The 27567-nt window shown below is 43.5% G+C and overlaps 1 protein-coding gene and 1 long non-coding RNA gene across 3 annotated transcripts in view; both read left to right on the top strand.

The window, feature by feature from the left end:
• SND1 (staphylococcal nuclease and tudor domain containing 1) overlaps window positions 1-27567 on the top strand; it is a 457598-nt gene that overhangs the window by 309369 nt on the left and 120662 nt on the right. The window lies entirely within an intron of this gene.
• Window positions 22713-27494, top strand: LOC116549948. The gene is made up of 2 exons (XR_004268171.1): window positions 22713-22749; window positions 23514-27494. It is a non-coding gene; the product is annotated as an uncharacterized LOC116549948 (long non-coding RNA).

Here is a 27567-nt window from a genome sequence, read left to right as displayed (position 1 = left end):
TGCAATCTCAGCTCACTGCAACCTCCGCTTCCCGGGTTCAAGTGATTCTCCTGCCTCAGCCTCCTGAGTAGCTGGGATTACAGGGCGAGCCACCACACCTGGCTAATTTTTTGTATTTTTAGTAGAAGCGGGGTTTCATCATGTTGGGCAGGCTGGTCTCGAACTCCCGGCCTCAAGTGATCCACCGCCTCGGCCTCTCAAAGTGCTGAGGTTACAGGAATGAGCCACTGGGCCCAGCCTACCTGCAGTTAATTGGGCTGTGACCACCAAAGGTTTAGCTGTTTCTTCAGCTCATGCAGGAGTTCGTGTTGAAGGCTAGGGGGCATGAGGATGCAAAGCAAACTATGTGAACCGAAAGGCCAGTAGAATCTGCTGACAGCTGAATAGTGCAGGGCCAACCCAGATCCAGGATTCAGATCAGCCATTGGGAGCTTCTTCCCTGGCAAATCTCACTGGTCCCTGCCACCCAGTGATTTAGGATGAAACTCTTCTGAATTATGTTAGTAGGCACTTAATGTTTACCAGCGCTGTTACATGCTTCGTAGTAAATTATCTGATTTAATATATATAATAATCCTATTTTTATTTTCACTGTTAGCTAAGTTTTGCTGGTAAGGAAGCTTTGTCCAGTCGTCTGTTTCAACTCTGGAACTGTTCAGGGCATGGCATAGCCATGCATGGTGACCCTGAGATGGGGGGTAGCCTGAGCCACTTTGCGCTACCTTTGAGTGTCAGAATTGGCAGGAATGTTTAAGTAGAGTCATATAAGGCTAGAGTCCAGGTTCCTCATATGGGTTTGAGCTTCTATGTGAAGGGATGTGAAACCCCTGGATAAACATGATACATCTTAGGTTGACCATTTTACCTCTTTTTCATCCATGCTTACGTCCAGAGTGCCTGTCACTTATGGAACTCTGGCTGCTCCATTTTGAAAGAAGTGGGGCTCTCCTGCCGTCCCCCAGGCCTCTGTAGAATACATAGAGAGAGGAGAGCTACAGAAGAGTAAACCACTGGACAGCTTTTAGCAGGCATTAGGTATGAGTATCCAGGTAGAAGCAGTGACTTCTCTGTCCCCACAATTCTCTGCACACATAGAAACTGACCTGAGATGAGAGTTGAGGGTGCAAGGACGATGAGAGCACGCAGCATGCTGGCAGGTTCACTGATTGCTGCTCTTATTACAGTTCTAAGGCAGTGTTAAATTAGCCAATTAATAAAAATGAACACACCATTGGAAGCTACATTTGTGTGGGGCTTTCTGTTGTTGTTGTTAAATTGGCTAATTTAACACCATCCTAGAGTGGTAGTGATGGTAATAGCAGCAGCCCACGAGTTCAGGAGAAGGTGGGGGTGATTCCTCCCGAGCTTTCCCAGGCATTGCTGCATGCTCTATGTCTTTACTCTGTGAGGAAATGGGATAAACAATAGCTAGATATCCACTGGCAGACCTGGGACTCTGCAGTGCGCTAGCCAGATCTCCATCGTCATGTCTATTCCCTGGCAGACTGCATTGCAGTCATTTTTATATGCACATTCCCACTCATGTAGCTGTCCATGTGTTTCTTCATACCTGGGTGCCGTCCTAACAGTGGCTTTCCATTTGACTCAGAGTCTAAGCTGGGTTCTCACTGTGGCCTGCAAGTGCGGCCTTTGGTCCCTGTGCTTTGTTTTCTCTCTCTGACCTCATCTCCTACTCCTCCCACTTTGCGGCCTCTACTCCTGTGTTGGGGCCTTTGCACTGTCTTCTGGATATCCTTGTGGTTCAATCCTTCCACTACTTCAGATCTTTGGTCAAATGCAGCTTTCTCAATAAACATTTCCCTAACCCCCCTCTTTAAAATTGCGAAACTGCCCCATCCCCTCTACCTCTTCCATAGCACTGTCGCCATCTAACCTAGTATGTATTTTACTGGCTTGTCTGTCTCCCTCCGTCTTAAATTGCAAGAAGTTGAGGATTTTTGTCTGGTTTGTTCATTGCTATGTATATCTCCCCAGGATGTAGAACAACGCTTGGCATGAGGTAGGCACTTGATACATACGTGTTGAATGAAAGGACTCTAACTGGTAGCCACAGTATTCCCCTATGAAATCGATGTTGTATCAGTTTTCATTTCACTCATTACTGGGTAAACATCACCCAACAGAAGAGTGCATTGATGTTCTCTCTTGTTCCCCTGTTCCCTCTCGTCTGCTGTCTGTTTTCACTCAGGTGGAGAAGGAAGTAGAAACAGATCTGTTCTTCTAGCTGCCGGCCGTTTGTTCTCTGGAACTTACAGGATGGCAAGATCAATCTAGCAGCACATCTGCTTCTGTCACTGCTCTCCCAGGCTCACATTCCAGTATCTGGGCCAATATTATCATTGCTGTCACAGGCACCCTGTTTTTCTCAAGCTTCTAGATTGGATTCTCATTACTGATTTCCTAGCCACAGTGGAAATTCCTAGGTGGGCATAGGCAGTACCTAAGACAGATAGTAAGTGCACTGTGTAGGACTGCCCGCATTCACTTGATTGGTCCTTCCTCACTAAATGCCATTAGCAGCACACCGTCCCATCCCAGGTATTGCAATAACCAAAAATGACACCCAGCCCACACACAACGTACACATTAGAAAACGCTCTTTGGAGTGTGATACTGTTCCTCCTTGCAGCTCATGAATCTCTGGTAGAAGAAAGAAATCATTGAATTATAGTCATCTAGAAAAGGGTGGAGTGCAGAAGCTTTGCTGAGCATTGAGTCTCCACCTGAGGTTAACTAAATGATAAATAATTAATAAAGTGCAATCAGCCTGATTATATGAATTTTTCCATTCAGCTATATTCTACAACCCTAGGCTCATCAGTAGCTGAGAAAATAGACATGAAATCTGTATCCACCATGATTCCTTTGTGTTGGCATTGGAAGAATAAATGGATCAGGTTGCAATCTATATTCAGATCTTCTCTGTGTTATATTTTAGGAGAGAGATTAGGACCAGACTGGAACCTTGAAGGGATTATATCAGATGGTGCAGTGCTACAGTGAAATTGGAATGAAAGCTCAACTTCTGTGAGATTCAATACTGTCCTGTCAGCTGCCCAGAAACATCCTGGGATGAAGCTTCGGGGAATCCCAAGAGAAGTTTGATCTTGGGAGAAGAATTTTTGAGTGCCAAATGTATCATTTCCTTTCCACCTAGACTTGGGAGGCGTAGCCACATTTCTGGCAGAGGGTTCCTCAAACCCTAACAAAGTCAACTTTCCTTCCTCCTGGCAAGAGAGGGCATTAATTAAATACAGCCCTATCATTTTGGACAGTGCAAATTCACTTGTATGTGGGTCCACTGTAGGTTTTTCCACAGCCCTAGCATTTTATCCTGATTGTTACTAAATGTGTAAATAATGTAAAATATATACATACCTGCTTCACAAAATTAAAACTACAGTACTTGATTAATTTAGGAAGATCTAGTTGTAATATATTACATAAGTGTATTTTCTAAAAGAATCAATGACAATTTTTTTCATACAGCAACTACAAATGATGTTTACTTACATATTTTCTTTATAAAGAAAGCTGTATGATAGTAAGATCTAGATACAGGCATCTTCACTCTGAGCCATTTTAAAAGCAAGCTGAAACTTAAGAACAGAAGAAACCTTAGGATGATAGCACAACAAATAAAATTAAATTCTTTGATTAAGTGTTTGCCTCTGTAAAAAACACGTGCAAAAGCACTCATTTTCAAGAGAGGAGGAAAGAAAGCAGAACATAAAACCAAAACAACCAAAATTTAAATACTACTTTTGCCATGTGAAATTGTCTAATCAGCCTCATTTTCTTCTATTGCCATCATCAGCTTCTGTTTGTTCTGATGCTTCATTTTTAGTATCGTTATGGGCTTATGAAAGCAGAAAGATTGCCTGAGTTGGAACAGGCTTTTCTACCATTTCCTATGTGTCCATTCTCAACCAGAATAAATCAGTGCACATGTCAGTGTCCGCTCCCTCACCAGACCTTAGAGACCTATTTGGAAGAAAAAGGGTATATTTTATCAGGCTACGTGAAACTCAACAGGACACCCTCCTGCAACAACAGAGTTGCCCTTTGGTGGCCTAACGGCCTCTTGTCATTACCTTTGAGAGCTGACTGGCCTGAGTGCTCTCAGCACCTGCCCTGTGCATTGCATTGATCTGTGCAATTGCCCTGTGCAATTAAGATCATACTGCACAACTCTTACAACTCTTAGAAATGAGTGAGAGAATTTAAAGGTAGAAGAGCTACATTGGTACACGTAATTTATGCCTTTTCTTGTTGTTGCTAAAAAGAAAAAGTAATTTCAGAGAGTTCTAATATAAAGCTGAGGAACTCTATGCATAAGGGAATATGATGTATTCTCTCACTACTTGGAATTGCTGTGCTTGAAGCAAGATGGGGAAAGGGAATGAATATAGTCAAATAAATTAAGCCTTGAAACCCAAATAGTGCTGTGTAAGCAAACTGACTGCAAATCAAACAGAGGAGTGTTTGCTAAAGAATACATGATCTTGGTTGAGGCTGAACAAAACCAGGTTCTTTGTACATACGTATATATTTCTCTGGACGTGTGCAGAGTTGTTGCATTTCCACTCCCTTAACCTTAGACATCTTTGGCAAAATGTGTTATCTGACCATGAAGAAGAAAACTGAAGAGTGTATTTCCCCCAGATGGCAAAGCATAGGCTTTATTAAATGTAGACGAACCTGTTGGCAACAGACAGCAGGATGTATATGGTTTTTCTGTGGTTAGGAATCCCATGTTTCCTATGTTTCTTACCATTTTTCTGGCTAACATTTAAGTCTGGATTAGGTCATGGTGTGGGTCATAACCATCAAGCCCACTCTATTCTCCATCACCACCTGCAGGCAACTCTGACACCATTTCCGGAACAAGCATTGAAAACTATCTGACTGTCTGGTTTTACAGATGAGGAAACAGCACAAAGAAATGGAGTGGCATTGTCATAGTTACAAACCGTGTCAGTGGCAAAGCAGAGGCTTCATCCACTGGACTTTCAGCTCTCCAACTTGCAATCGGACATAACATGTTCTTAACTTGCCGTTTTGAACACAGTTCTCAGAGCCAAAGTTTCTCTAAGCATCAGTTCAAATGACTCCATAATCTCTTAGAGCCTATAAAAAAAACTTTGGAGTAGAACATATTTTTTTCCTTCTTAGAACCTCAAGTCAAATCAACAATTACTTTATAGTTTATTCTGATGACTGCATTCTATTTGATCTATTTTTCTCTAAGTTGTTTAACAGCCTTTGGCCAAAATCATTATGTTCTGACCTGAACAAGGAGATTGGAGCAGCTCTGTTCTAAGCTGTGTGAAAATGCAAAGCATAGGCAGGGTGCAGCAAGTCGTTCACTTTGGATGGAATGGGGATAGTGGCTGAGTACCCAGAAATAAGACTGGAGCGGCATATTTCTAACGGGGCACTAATGGCATTGGGGTGGAACACTTCCTCCTTGTGGAAGACCTCCCATGAATTGCAGGATGTTTACCCCTTAGCTTCCCTTCTCAAATCCCATAGCACCCTTCCGCAATCAGAAACACTGGGAACCTCAGTAAACCATCCTCAGTTTTCCACATGCTCCCAGTGGGTGTTGCACACTCATTAGATCTGTTGGTTGGTGAGAGTGCTGGAGAAGACAGAAGGTCGAAATGGAGGCAGGACTGAAAACATCGTTTAGGAGCTATCACTCTCCTTCTCAGCAGGATCAGTGTTCATTGACATGGAATTCAGAGAGAAAACTCTCATGCCACCTTGATGCTTCAGGCACCAGTTCGTGGCAGGGATGGGGTTGGTGGAAAAAAATTTGTTTGCTAAAATAACCATACAGCGAATCAGCAAGGAATGTAATTTCTGCTTTCATGTAACCATCACTTGTTGCCATCCATGCCGTATCTTTCAGGGAGCATGAATAACTACAGCTTGATATACTCTCTTCCTGACTTCCCAGAGGTTGTCTGTTCTTCATGCTTCACAAACTTCAGCCAGAAGCACATCCTAAGATCTAGGAGATGCAGGACTTTTCTTCCTACCCAGCACTACCCCTGCTGGCTTATCCTCACTCCTACCGGCTTATCCTCACTCCTGCCATGCTCTTTAGAATCCAGAGTATTCTCTAATTGTTATATATATTTATCCATATTCAGTTTTTCTTGATATACCCTGCTTTTACTTCAGGATACGGTTACTGTGCATTTGCCAGGAAACTATAGTTCCTAAAAAATATCTCTAAGAGGTATTTGTTGAAGTTAGTGAGGTCATTAGCTCTCTCATCACCAGTGTGGCCACCTTTAAGCCCTGACTTGGACCATGATTAAATATGCTAAAACTCATCAGGAAGACTATCCTCCATAAGTATTAATTTATATAATAACACATACTTCTCAGGGTGTTTTCCTGTATGTATTTCCGCCTGGATGCTTATTACAATGCTGTGGGGTAGGAAGGGTTGCTCTTGCCACCATTTCACAAGTGAGAACACTAAGGCTCTGCGAGGTTATTAATCAGCCAGGGTCACACAGCTTAATTAGGGACGGATCTGGCACTTACCACTCCACCATTTCCTCCCTTTCCTTTTCAGGGACTGAGGGAGGAAACCAATTTGATTTGTCCTCTTTAGATGTCAGAACAATGTTGCTTTTTTTCAAAGAATATTTTAAGCTTTTCAATTTCAATCTTCCATTGAGACAACTTCTTTATTCTTCCGCTGGCAAATTGTGACCCCCTGTCAATCAAATATCTCTGTCCCCTTTCAATGACTCTACATCTGGTTTTGAAATTTGTCTCAGTAACACAGATCTGCAGTCCATGTTGTCTGATATATGTATGTATATAATGTTGGGAAAAGCCATTTCCACAATAATAGGAAGTTAAAGATTTTCGTTAAGTGGGGATGAATTATAAAATAGGTCACTTTTTACTCTTCTAGCTCCCATTGAGTTTCTTTTTATAAGGTTTGATTAGACATCAAGAGAGGGAAGAAGAATGCTGGGATAATGGTTCTCAGATCACAATTTAAATTAAAACCAAATCTGACTGATATTGTGAAATGCTGTGTTCATATAGTTTGCACACAGAGAGTCTGAATAATTACCTTTGTCGATGTCTAAAAAAATTAGAACAGAATTTGTTGGAGGAAAGAACACATAGGATGCAGTTGTGTTTCACAAAGCCAGTTCCTTTTCTGCCTTAAAAGCAAGAGTGGCAGGAAGACTCTGTCTTGTGCTCTCCCAAGCATAACACAACAGATCCAACACACCCTGAACTGGTATATGGTTCTCAGAAGAAACCCAAAGGCCCTGTCAGGGTACATATAGTTTGTTTTTGCCCCAGCCCCCTCAAATTCATGGCTTCCTTCTGTTGTAAACATCTGGAGCAGCATCAGCAACCACCCCCACAGTTGTGCCTGAGGTGTGGTCCTCTGGGCAGCTTTTACTCAGTCTTTACGACTCAACTCCATCAAGAGTTATCTCCTCCACATCCTTCTCTACCTCCTGTGTGTTCACACGGCATCTTTTGCTGCCTCTGTTATTGCCTAGTTCACTACCAAGTAACAGTTGCTTTGCCTGGAGTTTTGACACTGGCAACACCGTAAAAGTAAATAGTTGGTGGTGGGTAGGTGGGTTCTGAATCCTGAAGAGGATTAGAGTAGAACATTCATTTCTCTGGTTAGTCATTGCGAGTGCCTTGAACCTGGGAAGGGAAGAGGGTATGCCCAGCTGCTTCCACCATGTGTCCAGGCAGAACCAGCTAACCGCTTTCTGTCCCCTCTAACACTAGCACAGTAACTGCTGTATGGGAGAAGGTGAATGATTTACAGGCAGATGCCCAGTTTCTGATCCTGGCTCCATTCTTTTATGTACAAAATGAGAAAGTTGTACAAAGATAATAATTCAATGATATATTCCTTTTTGAGGGATGCACTTTATTATATTCATTTCACATGTGAATTTTAGAATCACAGGAATAGGCTTAAATTCTGGAGGTGCCCTTTATAATCCCCATGGTCTAGGACAAGTTACTTAACCGATCTTTACCTTTGTTTTCTCTTCTATAAATTAGAGCTTCTCTAAGTATTAAATGGCATGATGCCTTTATTTTAAAAGTGCTTGATCCAGTGCCCTACAGAGCAGAAGGTAATCTCACATTGTAGTCATTATTATTACGTGAGTTTCTTCTCCAATAGTCTATGTAGTCTCTTGTTATACTTCAAAAAACTTTTAATTATATGTGAATCTAGTTTTGATAATACAGCTACTTCCTATGTTTTTTCAGTCCAACATAGCCTATCAGATTATCTGTTCACTTAGGAAAAGACATCTAAAAACAGAATTCCTTTGGATAAATCAGGTAACTTACGTAAGATAAAGTGCATTCAGCCTGAACCGACAGGATACAATGGAAAGAACAACAGCCTGTCAAAAGATAGGGCTTATAAGCTGTATTTTATTGCCAAGTCGCCATGTGACCTTGTGTAGGTCATTGAACTTCTCTTATTTCCAGTAACCTCCTCTGTAAAAATAAGGAGTTTATACTTGATGATTTCTTTTTTTCTTTTCTTTTTTTTTTTTTGATACAGAGTCTCATTCTCGCACCAGGCACCAGGCACCAGGCTGGAGTGTGCAATGGTGTGATCTCGGCTCACTGCAACCTCCGCCTCCTGGATTCAACCAACTCTCCTGCCTCAGCCTCCCGAGTAGCTGGGACTACGGGTGCGCGCCACCACAGCCAGCTAATTTTTATATTTTTTTAGTAGAGACGGGGTTTCACCATGTTTGCCAGGATGGTCTTGATCTCCTGACCTCGTAATCCCAAAGTGCTAGGATTACAGGCGTGAGCCACCGCGCCCAGCCTGTACTTGATGATTTCTAAAGTTCTTTCTCCAGCTATAAAATGATATAATTCTGTGAATGCTGAGGTGACACATGCAGATGTCTTTACTGTCACTGTCTTTTCCTTTTTAGGCAGGGAAACCCGGGAAAGACAGGCAGTGTGATTTTTCTTTCTCTAGTTTTTTTTTTTAATTCTGTGTGTCATAGAATGGTAGTCAAATACACATATTTTCTGGGTCCTTTATACCTGAACCTGTATGAAAATATATCACAGTCTCTCATTTTCTGTTGAGCACTTGCCCAACACCCCTTTTCAATTTTATCTTGGTAACTTTAACCCCTGACTCTTGCCTGGTTGAGTCATTTTATGTTTGTATGTATTAAATACATACATCTGCAGTGCCTTCACCTCATGATTTTAATAAAAATCCTGCTTAGGGCCAGGTGTGGTGCCACATACCTATAATCCCAGCACTTTGGGAAGCCAGGGTGAGAGGCTCACTTGAGCCCAGGAGTTCGAGACCAGCCTGGGCAACAAAGCGAGAGAGAGACCCTGTCTCTACAAATAAATAAATATTTAAAAAATAAAAATCCTGATAAGGCCCCATCATCTGATCATTTTCCCAGGAGCTGTGAATTCAAATACTCAGATTTATTCATTCCTTCAACAGTCTTTACTGAGCCTCTTCCCAGCCCCAAGCCACCCTTTGCAGACAGAATCTTTTGCTGGAGTTCAGCACAAAGCTATTTCGATGTCACTTTTCCCTGCGGCTCAGTTTCTTCGCTGTTAGGGGAGGGCACCAGCCATTTTACAAATCTTAGAAAACGGCTGGGCGCGGTGGCTCACGCCTGTAATCCCAGCACTTTGGGAGGCCGAGGCGGGTGGATCACGAGGTCAAGAGATCGAGACCATCCTGGTCAACATGGTGAAACCCCGTCTCTACTAAAAATACAAAAAATCAGCTGGGCATGGTGGCGAGTGCCTGTAATCCCAGCTACTCAGGAGGCTGAGGCAGGAGAATTGCCTGAACCCAGGCAGCGGAGGTTGCGGTGAGCTGAGATCGCGCCATTGCACTCCAGCCTGCGGAACAAGAGCAAAACTCCGTCTCAAAAAAAAAAAAAAAGAAAAAGAAAAAGGACTGTTATTCAAAAGGACAAATAGTTTATTAAGGCTGGCATGTCTGCTAGAAGAGAGATAGTGGTTAAAGATTAGTTTGGAAAGTCAGATGCCCCAGTATTAGAAGGGCCTTGTGTCTGTGCAAGGTTGTTTAGATTGTACCTCATAGATGAGCTGTTGGTGACACTGAGTTGTAGACATTCTCAGTGAATAATGAATCTGAAGAGAACAAGGTAATCTTCTCTTCAGAAAATACATACAAAGATTTTCATATAATTTCATTGGGTTTACAAACACCAGCCTCCATCCCCCAAGCCCATTCGTGACCCCTAGTTTAGGAACTCCTAAGGTAAGTTATAGGAAGCAGTGAAAGATGGGTGATATATTATGTCATTAAAATAAATTTAGGTGTGACTTATATAGAATAAAGTGAACAAGTTGTAAGTATACAGCTTGCTGAATTTTACATGTGAACATACTCTCCATCACCATACATGAAGATACAAAGTATTTCTAGTACTCCACAGGCTCCATCACAGTGCTTCCCTCAAAGATAACCAGTATTCTTTCCAAGCTCTGTCATCATAGATTAATTTTATCTAGTTGGGGTTTTTTTTCGGGTGGTGGGGCATGTTTTCTTTTGTTGAGACAGAGTCTTGCTCTGTCACCAGGCTGGAGTGCAGTGGAACAATCTCTGCTCACTGCAGTCTCTGCCTCGCACACTCAAGTGATCCTCCCGCCTTCCCAAGTAGCTGGGACTATAGGCTCATGTCACCATGCTAATTTTCATATTTTTTATGGAGACAGGGTTTCGCCATGTTGGCCAGGCTAGTCTCAAACTCCTGGACTCAAGTCATCCCCTGTCTTGGCCTCGCAAAGTGCTGGGATTAAGGTGTGAGCCACAGCACCTGGCCCTATTTTTGAACTTCAGAAACGGAATCACAATCTTAGTTTACACTTTTTTATTTTTTTGAGACAGTCTCTCGCTCTGTCACCCAGGCTGGAGTGCAGTGGCACAATCTCAGCTTTCTGCAACCTCTGCCCTCTGGGACAGAGGCAATTATCCTACCACACTCCTGGCTAATTTTTGTATTTTTAGTAGAGACGGGGTTTAGCCATGTTGGCCAGGCTGCTGCCGAACTCCTGACCTCAAGAAGTCCGCCTGTCTCGGCCTCCCAAAGTGCTGGGTTTACAGGCATGAGCCACTGTGCCCAGCCTGTTTACCCAGCTGCTGTCTATGAGATTCATCCATGTTACTGGATGTAGCAGGAAGTCATCTTTTTTATTGCATTATGTAATTTTCAAAGATCCCTTTGACCGCAGTATGGAGACAAGACTAGAGAGGGCCCAAATGAGGTAAGGAAGTCTGGCTGGGAGGTGGTTGCCATGTATCTGAGAAGAGGAAGGAGCAGCCCTGTTTCGGGGGGCTTTAAGCCTGGTTGGTGCTTTGATAGTAGAGGATGAGGAAGAGAGAGGTCAGCTGTCTGATGAGGTCAATTTTGACAGCTTGGATGTTAGATGCCTGTGGATGTTTGCACGTAGATTAAAACTTTGAGAGTCATCGGCTTACAGTGGAATTTGAAGCACAGAGAGCCTAGGGACTGGATTTGGAGTGGGAAGCAGCTAAGAACAGACCATTGTGATGTTCAGAGGCTTCAGAAGTGTCAGGAAAGAGGATCTGAGAGCAGAGACTTAGATTGAGAAGAGGTGGGAAGGGCATCAGGAGGAAGGGCAAACAAAGCAGCCAAGCCAAGGGCAGAGGGGTAGGTTAGAAGGGTCAGTGTCAATGATTTGGGAAGAGGAGGCTTTGAAGCTACCTGAGGGGAGGTGGTCTCTAACATCTCTTCTCTTCCAGCCACCCCCATTCACTGTCACGTTCGCCGACCTCATGCTTTTGGTTCTGCTCTACCTACAGCATTGTACTGTGTCATATATATGTGTGTGCCTGTCTTCCACACTGGCCTGTGCGGATTCTTGAAGGAGAGACACGATGTTACTGCCTCATCTTACTCCTTTCCAAAATTTAGTGGAGCAGACCTTTTATGTCGTAAGTGGTTACTATGTCCAAATTGCCTTTGCTTCCAAGGCAGCCGGAATTGAGTGGCCTTCCCTGGCCTGACTGCCTGAACCTTGTGGGTGCTGTCTTGCTGAAGAAGCTTGTGCACAGCCTGGCTATGTGCCTGCCTTTTGTCAGGGGACAGGAAGTTGAAAACCCAGCTCTGCAGAGTCTCAGCAGCAGACAGTACTGCCTCTCTCAGAGCGCTACTGTCTTCCAGCAAGCTAGGTGGCTTCTTCACTTACATAAGATGTGTGTGTTCTGGCAGAGAAGAGCTGCCTGAGTGAGTGTTTAGCAAAAATGATTTGTGTGGAGTTATTTTGAGACCCCAGGGAAGGGAATGGCAGCCAAAGCCTGCAGTATTTTAAACCACATCACTCATCTACAAAGATTTAATACGATACAGCATCTCAGCTAGAATACTGGTGAAAGGGAAGTAAGAATGTTATGGTCCCATAGCATAAATGGCTGTTATCTCCATCCACACAAGGTGAATCTGGAGTGGGTGTGGATCAAACTTGGTACCTGAAGATTCGTTTATGTTCCTTCTCTGATCTTGTCTGCCCTGAAAATACCAAGTAGAATACAGAGTTGCCTGCTGTGGGGGTTGGCATGGGCTCCCTCTGGAGCAGCGATTTCATTGCCCTCTCTCAATCACTACCTTGGGAGCCAGTTGGTTTCCAAGGAGATATAGAAATGAGCCCACTTTTTGTGCCCAAAATACTGACATTATTTAGGTAATTGAGCTTCTTCAAATTCCAAGCTGTCTAGGAGAATTCCCCTTCCAAAGCACTCACCTTTCCTCCTGACTCAGGCATGAACAGCTGTCTGCTAAGGGTGGGTGAATTTGAGAATATAGGATTTTCCAGTTTAGCGACATTAGGGGAGACAGCCTCCATATGAAACACTTACCTTGTTTTTGTTTTTCTCTTGGTTGTTAGGCTGTGAAATTTGCCTCACTGCTCCCCAGCCCTTTTGCTGACAGCTGTCCTCTTTGCCATTCAGGAGCTGGTATCTCCCTAGGATGGCTGGCTGAGATGGAAAAGGCCATCTTCCTTTGTCCCCTGGGTCTCGAGTTGTGTAGCTGAAGAGCATATTGCGCCAGGAGATCTAATTACCTTCTGACCCGTGGGGATCCATTTGGGCCAGAGAGTGTCCAGGCACTTTGTAGATTCCAGAGGGAGTAAGAACCCAAAGAGAAAAAGCCCTATCTGTGACTGACCGCTTGATTCTGTTTGTTTTGTTTTATGTTTTTAGAGAACATACAATTACTTTAATAATAAAAACTATGGAAACCAAAATATATTGTTACACAAAAGAGGCATACACAAACCATACGCTTTTCAGACTTCCCAAAGTTCCCTACAAGGACATTCAGACCATCATTTTTCCTTTAATTTAGGTGTTTTTTAGCAAGCCAGTGTTGAGTGTAGGGAAACACAGAAGGGGACACACTCAGGAGAAGCATCACTTGTGTTTGCCTGCATGGATGTGCATGCGTGTATGTGTGTAAAAGAGATTGATTCCCCTCTGCTTGCACCGCAGAGCAGCCAGCAATCAGAGTAAAGGGCTTCAGCTGAGTTTCTTCTGCTTGTGATACCAGACAAAAATGGCCTAACAGCAGGGCTACGATACGGTGGAGAGGGAATAAGGAACCAAAGTGAGTGAGAAGGCGCGAACAAGCCAGCATCTACCGAAGTCTGCAGGATGGACAGAGGCAGCAGAGCAGACAGGCAGCCTGGGGCTTTGGAATAAAGGTGAAGGCCGGAAGATCACTGCAGAAGGAGCTGCTCCTCCCCTTTGCCCTGGCGTGAGACTTCCTTCTGTGTTCTGTGCCAAGCACACTACCTGTTCCTCTCTCTGCTCCACTCCACTCAGACACCCCCACAGAGGTGCTTGTGCCTGTCAGTAGGCAAGTCCGGCCCCATTAAGCATTCTTCCTACATTCTTCCCAAATACCAGTTTCTGATTTGGGTCATTGTGACAGTTGCTGTGTCCCACCATGGGCTTATGCATGAGAGTTCAGCCCTCAGAGACTGCGGCTGTGGTTTCCTTCCCCGCTCCTGCCTCTCCCCTCCTCCACCCTCTTCTCCTTTCCTCTCTTCTTCCCCACCCTCTTTCCTTGGGTGAGTGACCAGACAAGTGCACACACACACACACACACACACACACACACCCCTTGACTGTCACAGGCACCAGGAACCCTTGTCGGGAATGTGCTTGCTGCGGAGTGCGTTCAGGAAGTTTCCTCCTCCTCTGGGTAATCACTCCTTGCCGCTCCCTCCCTGCCCCGCCCTTGTTAGAAATCCTGATTTCTGGCAAGCTCCCATCGTGGTACTGTCCTTTTGTTCGGAGCGCGCTGGAGCAGCTTTCCCTGGAAGACAGCACAGCCTGATGGCACAGGTTAATACCTCCCGTGTGGCTGCAGAAATAAAAACCAGATGCGGGTCCGTCGGGTACCTGACTTTCTCCCACACTGCCTTCCCTCTTTTCAGCTGAAGGTTTGTGTCCAGTGTCACAGCTGAAATCCTGGTGCTTTGGTGCCCTGTTGCCACACCATGACAGGGGCTAAAAAGCCTCAGTTGAGTGCACTGCTGTGCCTTCCCTGTCCACTGGCCACGGCGGTGACTAAAATAGTCACTCCTGTAATGTCGCATCAGTGAAAAGTAAAAGATGCAGAAGTCCTTTTCTTTCCCTCAGGTCTCCCAAACAGGGAAAATCATCACTTCAGTAGAACAATCTTTCCCTGAATTCTGCAAAGTGAATTCTGGGCAGTGGTTTGGATTTGCTGTTCCTTTTGATCCCTGAGAGCCCAGTGAATGAGAAAAGGAAATGAATAGACTGCTTGTCACAACACCACCAGGGTCTCCACAGTGCCTGGAGCTGCTGCTGAGAGACAGAGAATGAAAGCTGGAATGGAGGCCCTGGAGGCCGGAAACCTTCCCTGCCGGGCCCCACCTCCCCCCGCATGGTGTCTTGAGGGCTTCCCATTTTCTTAAGTCTGGGGATTCCCCCCACACTAATGGAGCTGTCTCTTGCTGCAGCATGCTGCCTGCGGGAAAAGTCCAACTCTGCCTGGTCACACAGAGAGAAGACTGATACGCAGTCTCTCCATGCCCCACCCCCATTTAGCCAACAAAGTAGCACATTTCAGTGCAAAAGCTTCCAGAGTCAGCTCTCAGCAGCAAAGGGATGCTCCCTGTTGCACACTCCACCACCCCCATTGGACCTTTTTAATTAAATCAACTGGAAAGATATTTTCAGTTTGAAGATTCACTTCATCTTATGTAGGTTTAAAGAAGAAAAAAAGGAGAATGGTAGGAAATCAAAACTCATGTCTCATGAGGACCTTAGGGATGTTCGGCCCAGAGAAAATAAGACATGAGAAGAAGAAGAAATAGATGTTTGCAAGTCTCTTCACATATTTGAAAGGGTGTCAAATGGGTAACGCGTGTTTTATATGGTCTGAAGGAATTGGACCCGATCTTAGAAGGCCTAGAATGTCAGATTGTGGAGTTCTGATTTTATTTGGAAGCAAACAAAAAAATAAGAAGCAGAACATGGTATTTTAGGAAGATTAGTCTGGTAGTTGTGTATATTAAAGAATAAGTATAGGGAAAAATCGAGGGCAGGCAGGTAGATCAGAAGATTCTTGACCACAAGTGACAAGAGCCCGACAAGCAGAGGTATGTTGAAGATTGAGAGGAATAACTATGGAAGGGAAAACAATGGAATCAAGAGGATGTAGCAATCATTGGGTTATGTGGATAGAGTAGGGAAGAACATAAGAGAGGTTTTCAACCCAAGGAGGATGGCAGTACTGGAACCAGAAAGGGAAACTCGGGAAGAGGAGGAGGTGGCGGAGGTTTAGGAGGAAGAAGATGAGTGGTTTTAAAACACATTGAGTTTGAGGTCTTGGCAGGACATCCAAGGGGAGACGTTGACAGTCGTCAGATGTTTGGCAATTGGGTATAGAGCCAGGATTACGTGCCTGAGTTCTGCATGATCACAGTGATAGAGAAGGTGAGAATGGATAGGCCTGCCAAAGGATAGTGCAGAGAGAAAAAAAAGGCCCCAGTGCATGACTGAGGGCAACAGGAAGAAAACAAGCAGCCAGAGAGTTAGGACAACTGGTAGAGAGAAGCAACAAGGAGGAGAGGATCTCACTGAGGGGTTGGTGCTCAGTGGTAAATACCATAGAACGATCTAGTAGGACTGCTAAGTATCATGCAGTTGAAAGATAAAATCTAAGGACAAAATCTTAGGAGCAAAGGACTTCCGCACACAAAGCATAATGGTGAACAGATTTGTCAGGAAGTAGAGAGAAGCAGTTACGATGAAGAACAGAGTGGCAACTCTGGCATTTTCAAGGTTTGAGTTTATGGAGAGTATGTTTTGAATGGGCAAATATGCATCTGTGGGAGGAGAATGGGAATAAAATAGAATGATCAGAAGTACAGGAAAGTAGACATTCATAGAACAGGGCTTAGGAGAGAAAGGTTAAGGGCACACACCTGCAGTTAATGTCAGCTGCCTCTGGCCATTTCCCCTGAGCCATGTTTTCATTCCGTTTGCCTTTTAGGTCACATGACCATAAGGTTTTTTAAATATTATGTTCACTTACTATAATTTAATGTATTTTATGCTGTCACCTGTACTGATAACTAAACATCAGGTTTAGTTATCCTGTACTGTCAGGTTCAAGCCATTCTCTTGCGTCAGCCTCCTGAGTAGCTGGGATTACAGGCATGCGCCACCACACCCAGCTAATTTTTGGATTTTAGTAGAGATGGGGTTTCACCATGTTGGCCAGGCTGGTCTCAAACTCCTGATCTTGGGTCGATCTGCCCACCTTGGCTTCCCAAAGTGTTGGGATTACAGGTGTGAGCCACCGCACCCGGCTGTCTGTACTTTTTTTTTTTTAAACCATCTTGCAACATGCTTCAGAGCATGTTGGCAAACTTTTTCTGGAAAGGGCCAGCATCTTAGTCTTTGTGGGCCTTACGGTCTCTGTTACAAATATTCATGGTACGACTCTAACCCTGTACCGTGAAGGCGGTTATAGACAGCAAATACTGGGGGCCGTGTTCTAGTAACACTTCATTTATTGACACTGAAATTTGAATTTCCTAGTCTTGAAATGTTACAAATATTCTTCTTTTGATTTTTGTTTTAACCATGCAAAAATGTTAAACTCATTCTTAGCTCATGAGCTGTACAAAGTCAGTGGGCAAAACTTAGTCTTCAGGAAGTTGTCTGCTGTTTGCTGCTTTAGAGTATGGTAACTAAAAAATAAATTGATAAATAAGGCAAATGCCATTCTTGACACACAGCCAGCCCAGGATTCCAGCTACTCGGGACAGGATGTATGTAGATTGGCCAGTGCTCTTGACAAACCTTGACTTTTCAGAATTCCTTTCCGTTTTTGCTTGCTTTTACTATTCCTTTTTCTTTAACGTAAAGTTAGTGAGGTAAAGGACTCTTGCTAAGAGTTTCTCAGCCCAGAGGTTTTTTTATTCATTCTCTTTAATTCTTAAGTCTTAATATTCCCGACAGTAGCTGGTTTTTCCTCCCCATCTTACTGAAGGCTGAGTATACTAATCTCTAGACATTTGGAATTCACTTGTCTCAGGAGGAGGAGCTCAGAGCAATTTTCTTTGAGTGAAAGCTCAAAAAAGGCAGTAGTTTGGAAGTACACTCCACACATCTCAGAACCATTTTGTTCAAATAAAAAAGCTTGGTCTAGAAAAAGTCACTCTAAATTTATGCAAGTAAGTAGCTTTTACATTTGGCTGCCAGGTGTGTGCCAGAGTACCTTATGGAAGCTTAGACTTGCAGGCTCCGGAGGGGTACTTCCTGTGGCTTTCTCCTCACCTTGTCACAAATCTCTAGCAGCCTGGACAGTAGATTCAAATTTTTCTCTTTATTAACATGGAGTAGAAAAAACCAAGAATAGGAACCTTTGGCATCAAAAATCAAAAGGAGGGGAGGGATATGTTTTATTTGATTCAAAGATAAAGTCCTGTTGCTTTAAAATAAGTCAGAAGAAACAAAAGTTGAGGTTCTCATAGAAACCAACTCCCCCTCCTTGCTCAGACGTAGTGTTTTTGCTTGATAGGTGCTGTCTGCACACTGCCACTGTGTTACATAAAAGCTTGAGCCACGTAGGAGCTTTCTTGTCCTTCAGAAGACCGTGGCGCTAGCTTTTGACCTCAGATACTTTGTTTTCTGTGAGTTTGTTAATGAAGGTATGACGGTGTTGTTTTGGTATGGATAATAAAGGGAAACCCAAGGGAAAAAATATTTGAAAGGCACAGATCTCTCCCATGCCCAGTTATTTTATTCTGCTAGTAGCTGACTGTGACATTATTGTGGCTGCTGCTTATAGCAATCCCCAGAAATGAACATGGGCATTGGGAAGCAGACAGCCTGCCATCTCCAGTCCTCTTCCCAAACACACCCCCAGAGACAGCCTGGCAGGGTGGTTTATGACCTCCTCTTTGGATGCCACAGGAAGGGAAAGGCCTCGTTAATCAGTGAGAAGTTTTTTTTTTTTCTCTCCCCTTAAAAATCATTGTTTTCAGATCTTGCTCTGCAGTGGGGAGAATTATAAAAGGTTATTCCCATGCTGGCCTGATTGTTATCTTCTGTACCAGCTCCATCTAAAAATGCTTTTTCCCCATTTGGGAGAGATTCTCTGGTGTCTACAGCTAACAGTAAATGAAATTTAGTGAAGCTGGTTTTGTATATTGCCTGGCTATACTGAGAGCAAGAAATTCAGTATAAGGCCTCTAAGTCGTCCCTTCCTTGCCTCTTCCACTGACTGTGGTCAGTGATCAAGCATTTAACACACACTCACCTTTAAGTCTTGAGAATAAGCAGTACTGGAATTCCTCATCAGCCCCCCAAATGTTAGCTCACATGCATCCAGAACTTTTGGAAAAGTAGTTTGTTATAACAGGTTTAGTGTATCTGTTTCTGCTAGATTTTCTCCTCTCTGGCATTCATGTAGCAAACTGAATTATTGAGCATCTTCTGTTTGCCAGATACAAGGGATATAGCGAGAACTGGCATATCCCTTACCTCAAGCGACTGCAGAATAGGGACCTACCATTAACAGGCGAACAACCATTATGACTTGTGTCAGAGAAACTTAAGGCATGTTTAACAGCCAAGCACTGCACTTCCTGTCTGTAGATGCTTCTCTTCTCTTCCCCTTCCTTCCTTCAAAGAGAGCTGCAGTTTCCGTTGCATTGTGAAGACTTGGTTTTCTTGTTCCTATTCCAAATTAACTTCAGTGCCTGGTCTTTCAACAAATGCATCAAACATTACAAAATCCGAACAACCTAATAAAAGTCTTTTCTAAAAAATTGGAGCTGTGACTAAAAACAGCTTCAGTCTCAGCTTCTGCCCAGTTCTCACTCCCCTGACTACAATTACCTGAGGTATTTGATCCCTTTAATTAGGATCCCTTCATTCTTCTTTTATCCCTCTATTCTGATCATTGAAAGAGCTTTAGCAGTGACATGTTCCAAAATTGGCCCACAAGATGGTACCTCCCCTGAGGTAACAAAGTAGGGTTTAGAGAACAAGGGAGAGAATAAAGAATTTGAGACAATGCAAAATCCTTGTTTTACTTCTAAACGTTTTAGTACAAAATGCAGCCTCATATCATGTAGAATGAACTTTTGGGAACCAACTGGTCTACCATTTGCCTTTTTCTTTGGGCCATTTTAGGAACATGGAAATATATGCCCTAAGTGAGATGGCGTGCAGTTTTCAATGGTGAACTTCATTGACTGCATTTGTAACCTGAGACCCCCAAATTCTTTCTACTTTAAAGCTTATGAGCAAGAAGTACATGTTTTTGGTATATGAGCTGTTACTGGTCTGAAAAACAGTGGCATGAACTGATTTGGCTTTGTATTTTTTTTTTTTTTAATATATATATTTTATTGCATTTTAGGTTCTGGGATACATGTAAAGAACATGCAGGATTGTTGCATAGGTGGCTTTGTATGTTATTTAAGTGATACCTACATTCCTTAAAATTAGGCAGATGGTCTGTCTGCCTCTACCTTTCATGTTGATGGTTAAGGGTTCTTGATTTGTTCTTGATGCTTAAGGAGGGAATAGGTATCTATATATTGTTAGTACTGAAGAATTTTTGGACTTGGCCTAGACAGACTTAAAAGTGTTGCTTTTCTTGGGCTGAATACAGAGTTTAAGTATCTTATCATCTATGTGTAGTGGGGGCTTTTTACAATTGTGTTTTGTCTTTTGGTGGGGAGAAGGGTGGTATGGGAAAGTACAGAAATGGAACTAATTGAATCTAGGGGTAAAACACTGCTGGGAGCCCGTGGATTACAAATCCAGCTGCAGCTCAGGCAGAGGTATGGGAGTGCAGTCACTGGGACAGGAGGCTCATTTTGGTGTTCTTTCTATGTCTTGTCTTGTCCTTGACAATGACTCCAGGGGAACGAGTACGGTCTATAGAAAGGAGAGGTGTCCATAGTTTTCCTGTCTGAAAAACTTTACAGCATTCCTGCCTGGGGTCTTAAAGATTAGGAAGGAAGATGAAAACTAGATGAGATACTCTTGCCTCCTGTTCCTCTCCCCACTGTCCACCCCCACATCTGCACTGAGCCCCACTTTATCTGCTAGCTAGGTATGTGGTTAGGAGATAAAGCCTGTTTTGTTGTGAAAGTTCCATCAAAACTGTCGTTTTGTCTCCCCCATGGTTTGATCAACAAATTGTGTTGAAATTTCAGAGAGCATTATTTAAAGCAGAGGTATTGAATATTCAGTAATATTGAATATTATTAATTTGCCTAAATATAGAAAATAAAATCACAATTTGTGGGCCTGGGCTCCTCACTGTAAGCAGAGGAATGGACTTAGTGACCGTCTTTCAGCTTTAAGACTGAGTAACAACATTCTCCCTTCCATTGGGAAACTTATTTATATCCCAGTAGTCATCTTCACACTAAGTTTTTCCGATATGGCCTCCAGATTTTCTTTCCCCTAATAATTACACCCACCCCGTTTTTAGGCTAGGCGTTCTCCGTCCTTTCTTGTGTTTACACCTTTCAAATATTTGCAGATTGTTATCGTGTCACCCACTTAGTCACCGCTTATCTGAGCTGTACAAATTTAGCACCTTTCATCTTGCCTTTAAAGGCAGGCCTCCACGCCCCTGAGTCATTTTCCCCTGCTCTCTTTAAGGGTGCTCCAGTTTTCTGCATTTCCATGTGGCCACATAACTTCCTAGAACTGAACACAGGTCATGAGTGAGAATTGTTTTCCTCCTTCGGTGTATCAGAAGCTAAACATTTCTGCTGTGCTTCAGCCTCAGGTCTCTCTGACATAAGCTGCTCAGTGTTGACCACTTCAACTCTCATTAAACCACTTCTCCAAATGTGCCAATTTAAAGACCAGTGGGGTAAAAGGGTATAGCTATGCTATAGCTTTTTTAATCCTTGAAGTGTTATGCAACCATGGGAAAGTGGGATGTGTGTAGTTATGGATTCTGTTGGCCCCTCTCCTGGCATTTGCATAAAGCACCTCTGTTCTCCAGGTGCCTCAGACTAGACCTCATCTCAGGTCTGCACCCTGACAGTTCATCAACCATCCTCTTCTCTGTGTATTAACTATTTTTCACTAATATTCATTAAACATTTATTGAGGGTTTCCAGTGCCACTGTGTGCTGCATAGTATGTTGGGTGCTGGAAAGAATAAAATCTGAATATGTCACAGTGCCTGCCATAAGATGCAATTTCTGTTTTAGTTTAGTTTTATTTTGATTGAAAGTACCAGATCCTCACAGATTGGCTTACAGTGTCAGTGAGGGGAGAGAGTAGAGGAATATCCATGAAAATCTAATAGGATTGTAGGTAGGGTCAGGTGTCACAGATCCTGGAAACTGGGGTGATTCTGAGTCTGAGATTGCTCCAGGGACCTCACTGTAGATCTCCAGTGTTAATGCCAGTTCATCCCCTCTGCTCATTGCCTTTTTCGTCTGGCTGGGCTTATGTTTTAAATGCTGCTCCGTTCAAATTCCAGAAAGAGACTCTTATTGGCTCACCTGCCATCTACCATTTCTGTTTGAACAGAGCTGTTTTTCCTATTGCTGGCCTAACTGCACATTTGCTACCCTTGAAGTTGGTGCGGTACCACTCCCTCGCCACCCTGCCATTCCCCATCTCCTGCTCTGACTTCCCATTCCCAGCTTGAGGTGTGTGGAGAGAACAGAGGTCAGGGTCATGTGCTACAAAGCACAGCTGCCCAAGGCTGTCTCCTTAGTGAAGAGGGATGTGTCCTGTTAAGCCCTGTGATTGACTTGTCCACTACATTCTGCCAACAGCTTCCTAGCCATACATGCATCTGCCTAACATAATCCAATTATCTATCATGTACTTTTCTTTTTTTTTTTTAATGAGGTAGAGTCTCGCTCTGTCACCCAGGCCGGAGTGCAGTGGTGCAATCTCGCACAGCAACCTCCACCTCCATCATTCCAGCAATTCAACTGCCTCAGCCTCCCGAGTCACTGGGACTACAGGCACACACCACCACACCCAGCCAATTTTTGTATTTTTAGTAGAGGCAGGATTTCACCATGTTGGCCAGGCTGGTCTATCCTCAAGTGATCTACCCTCCTCGGCCTCCCAGAGTGCTGGGATTACAGGCATGAGCCACTGTGCCCAGCCATGTACTATTTCTCAACATTCTGCAACATACAGGCCAAATGGCAAATCCAGTCACCAGTAACATATCTTATACAATAGTAGAGGAAAATACTCTTTCCTAGCTGGTAATTAACTTCATGAGCACAAAGTGTTTTCATCATTGAATCCTCATCTTCCACAGCAATCCTCATCTTCCTGGCCCAGGGTAGACATTGGCAAGTATTAGTTAAACTGGGGTGGGGGTCTGCTAGGTGAGCTGGTGGATTTTTCAGTATCCTCCGTGGACACAAGGCATGTCCTGCATGCCTTCTGTGCCCTTCCCACTGTGCTGTCTGATGCAGTAGTGAGAACACAGTGGGCGTACTGTAGACACCACTGACTAATCCTTCAAACTGTTTATTGTTTCCACTTGAGTTTTGTCTCCTTCAGCTAATGCCTGGTCTCTTACGCCAGAATAAATGCCATTGGGAAGCTGTCACATACTTCCAGCCAAGGCCAATTTGTCACACTTCCCTTAGCTCCCACTGCCCAATAAAGAAAAAGTGAACACATTTTGAGTCCTGAGGCTTAGTTATCATAAAACTTGACAAAAAGTATAAAATACTCAGAGCGATACATAGTTTCACGTAGCCATCAATAGAATATCTTACAGAGCCCATTATCTTGTCATTAACAAGAATTTGTACTTCTTGTTCCAAAGCTGTCTGACCAGAGTGTTTGTGTTAATTGACCTAGTTAGTCAATGTCTCTAATTGTATAATTTTTTAATAGAATGATTGCTCCATAGCCCAGCATTTTAAGTTTGATATTTTGTACTCCATGAGTCAAAGCTTGGGTGAGGAATCACAAAAGGGCATAACCAATGGGAAGATTTTGTGTCCAGAGAAGGCCTTGCATATCCGTTATTTTATAAACAGAGACAATGAGGCCTGGGTAAGTTTAATAATCTGTCAATGACAGAGCAGAAACCAGCATCATGATGTGCTGATGGCGAACAATGAATTTTGTCTTCCTAAACTACAAAGTCAAGCAAAAACCTCTTTTTATTTTATTTCATTTGTTTCAAATAGCTGTGAACAACCATTCATAACCCAGAAAGTCTAGAAAAGGTGTGAAAAATAATGAGTTTTTACTTATAGGTAGATGGACCTGTAGAGTTTGAAAGAGGTCAGGAGCAGGAGCCGCATGGAGCAGGAGGTGGGTCAGGCATTTGTCTACCTGCCTCTCCTGTGCCTGCCCTTGTGGAAGTCAGCGAGTCCCCCCTGGGGAATCTGTCTTTGTTCTGGCACACCCCATAATAGGGAAGGAAAATGCTCAAGAATTCTTGGGTTTTTTTGTTTGTTTGTTTGTTTGTTTTTGGTATAGTGGTTTGTTTTATTAAAACAAAATAATGTGTTTCTTTAAGTGCTTGTTTCAGAGGTGAGCTTGGTACTTCACTTGCACCTGTGGCATTTGAGGCACGGCTGAGTTAATATATCCTTATCAGCAGGCAGCACTGCCCTGGTATGTTATCAGAAAAGACAGCTATTAGTGGTAACATGCAGGATCCAGCCAGGCACTTCCTCAACTGGCTGGGGAGAACTTCTGCAGCTCCGGTGATATCTCACTTCGTATTTACAGTCCCCGGCCCTCCGTGGCTTGGGAGCACTCCATTGCTGCCTATCAGCCTGCCCAGCTGAGCATCAGCAGCCTTGGGTTTGCTGAGAACTCAACTTTCTTTCCCTTTATCTGTTTTCTTTAACTTTTTTTTTTTTTTTTTTCTAAAAGTCCATTTTATTGCATCACCAGCCCAGCAGTGCAGGCATTGCTTGAGGAAAGGTGCAGCATGGATTAGGCTGATTTGCTCCCTGAGCTCTTGGGAGAGGAGGGCACAGCAGGATCCTGCTCACTGGCTTTCAGCAGCAACTGACTTTTTGGCTTTAGAATGTTAACATTTGTGTGGTCTCCTCTCTGTCAATGGACAGCATACTTTTTGCCCTGTTCCTTGGTCTCTCAGTACACAAAAGGAGGTCTAGAAACTGGATAAACTCTCAGTTGGAACTGTTTTTTAACTCTGCAAGAAAGCCACCAGGGCCTGTCCTGTCCTTCCAGCCTTCTGTCTTTACACCTCAGTCTGTACTAGTGATTTTCAAACTGAGTGTTTGCCCAACCAGAGGTCTTAAATCAATTCAGTGTCATAAACATTTTGTTTTTTTCCTTAACGAAATGGTGAACAGAAGAAAGACTGTCAGTATAACATACATAGTCAAGATTAACCATTGTTTTGTTGGAAACTTAATAATTGCTAAGCTGGCCTCCAATAACAACCAACCCCAAATAAATAAATACATACATAAATACTGCTCTGCAAAGGTAATATCAAGATGACAGAGAAGAAAACGTCAGGAAATGGTCTTCCTGCCTAACCAACTGCACTGGCAGAATCTGCCTGATGTGACTATTTTGGAACTCTGGAGTCTATTGAAGGTTTCTGGTTTCCAGCCCTTATATACAGGTGTCTAAACCCATATGTAAATGTGGATGTGGGTCATAGTCAAAATAAGTCTGAAAAACACTCATCTACAGTATCTTCTATCCATAGATGTAGCTTGGCTCGGCAAATTTCTAACACTCAGACATTTAGATATCATAAAGCCGGTCCTGCTCTCCCGGCCTTGACTTTGTACCTTAGTCTGGGAATAGATTCTGCCTCTGCCTGACGGGAATGGATGTGAATGCATGTTTACTTATTTCTACTTGAAAAAGGACACAGAAGCAGCCTACTTCAGCTTCTTACTTTTGTTGCGCTGGGGCTCAACTGCTGGGAAGTGGACTAGCAACATAAAAACCAAAGGCCCTTCTTTGCCGCTGTGTCTACGTAGAATGGTTGGGATTTGGTTTCCAGAGGCCCAAAGGACTATCTCATGAAAAGTGTTTCGAATATATTTCTGCTTGATGTGTTTAGCTTCCTGGGCCCACTGAGCCATCATGTTTTCTCAATTTAATCACTTGGTGGTCTCCAGGATTCAGAGCGCACTTTTACAGCAGTCTCCCTAGTTTGACCAACCTCGTGAGATTTCAGAATACCAAGAGAGTGACAGGAGTAGGATGGTACTCAATAAGTGAAGCTCAGAAATCTTTTGTGCCCTCATAGTGAAAATTCAGCCCTTTAGCTCCTGCTGCCCAGCGCGGTACCCCAGCTACATCCCAGTTCTAGTCCCCAGTTCATAGCAGCCCCACTCAGCAGCACCCCAGTCCTGTCCCACCCAAATGGCTGCTAAGAGTCAGAAACAAACTGAACACTTGTTTTAGAATTATGCCTGTTTCTGCAACAATGCTTTTTCTGTGGTTATGTGGCAAGATTGTTCAATAGAATTGTTTATTTTTCTCTCTGACGATTTTGTTCTTGCTTAGTTTGCAGATATAAAAAGAAGAGTGTTTTTGGCTATTGATGGTGTAAAAACCACGGGCCATCTTTCATTCCATTTTTCTCTAGCCTCATCTCTCCCTGCAGGGTTAATCTTGGGCTCCCTGGCTCATGAGTTTATTGCTGTCTCTTACAAAAATAAGTTCCACTTCTCCCTTATAGGCTGGCACTGAAGTGCCAGGAAGGAGGCAGCCCTGGTGATCTTAGCCATGTGACACTTGGGTGGGGCCTTCATCTGTCTCATGTTTGCAAGGGTGGGAGAATGGGCCCTGCTGCCACCTCAAGCTGCTCTCCTGCTGCAGTCTTTCTCCTGGCCTAGCATTTTATTTGATATGGTATATTCCATTTGTAAGGCCTTAGGGCTCAGAGAGAAAGCTCCGTTCTTCATCTTCTGAAAGCCCAAGATATAGCCTATTCCCTTTCTTCTGAGCTTTGTCATCTTGAATCAGTGCCCAGGCCAGAAACATGAGCAGCACGGCACCTAGCTTTATTCGCTCACAGAGCTGTACCTTCTGTCCTAGCAGCAGTGGGACCTTGTCTCCCCCAACCAGGTGTTTGCCATCATTGAGACACCCTGCTTCTGCTGTCCCTATGCCACATCTCTTGTACATTCCCTTGAGGCTGTTTGTAAATTAAAGCTAGCACCTCTTAGTTCTGCCTTACTGCAGGAGGAGAGACACAGATACTCCATGACTCCTCCCCCAGATGTTCATCATTTTCGTTTCCTATGTCCGTAGCCCAGTTCCACTTTCTGTGGAATTATGTGAGTAATTATGTAGCCTCATAATTACAGCTACAGTGCAGATTTCTTTGAAAATATTTGTAAGTCTCGATATCAAAATGTAGTATATTTCATGGTCTGTCACAGATGACCACTGTTAGTGGTAAATATACTTGCATAATTAACAGGTTGACTCAAAGAAAGGCAGTCTCATTTGGTTAGTGAGCACTTTGCACAGAATACTGTGGTTGGATACAAAAAGAGTATGAAGGATAGGAATACGAAGGATAGGAGTCTGTCTTCAGAGGCAGATTGGTTGTGGGGGTCAAAGAGGATTTTGAGGTTCTGAGCACGGGACTTGCTAAGAGTGATAACGATGATACAGAATAATAACAGGATATAGTGAACCTCTGCATGTGGCAGGCATCATCCTGAATAACCTCTCCTAGTTCATACAGCAACCTTAAGCAGTGGATATATTAAAATACCTGTTTGACAAGTAGGGAAACGAGACTTTGTGAGTAATTTGGTCAAGGCCACACAGCTGATAAGTGATAGAGTTGGGATGTGAAGCTGGGTCGTTTCGGCTCCGGGCACCTAATACTTCATCAGTATTCTGAGGTGTCTGCTTTTTTTTTTTTCTCTCATCCTGAATGAAAAGCTGATGATACTATTGTCCAAAATATAGCCAGAGTTCAGAGGGGAAGCTTATTT

The sequence above is a fragment of the Sapajus apella genome, unplaced genomic scaffold (assembly GCF_009761245.1).
Source record: "Sapajus apella isolate SASKATOON/1434 unplaced genomic scaffold, GSC_monkey_1.0 scaffold7, whole genome shotgun sequence".
Taxonomy (NCBI): Eukaryota; Metazoa; Chordata; class Mammalia; order Primates; family Cebidae; genus Sapajus; species Sapajus apella.
Note: the sequence above shows the minus strand (reverse complement) of the source record. Positions and strands in the feature narration are given on the sequence as shown.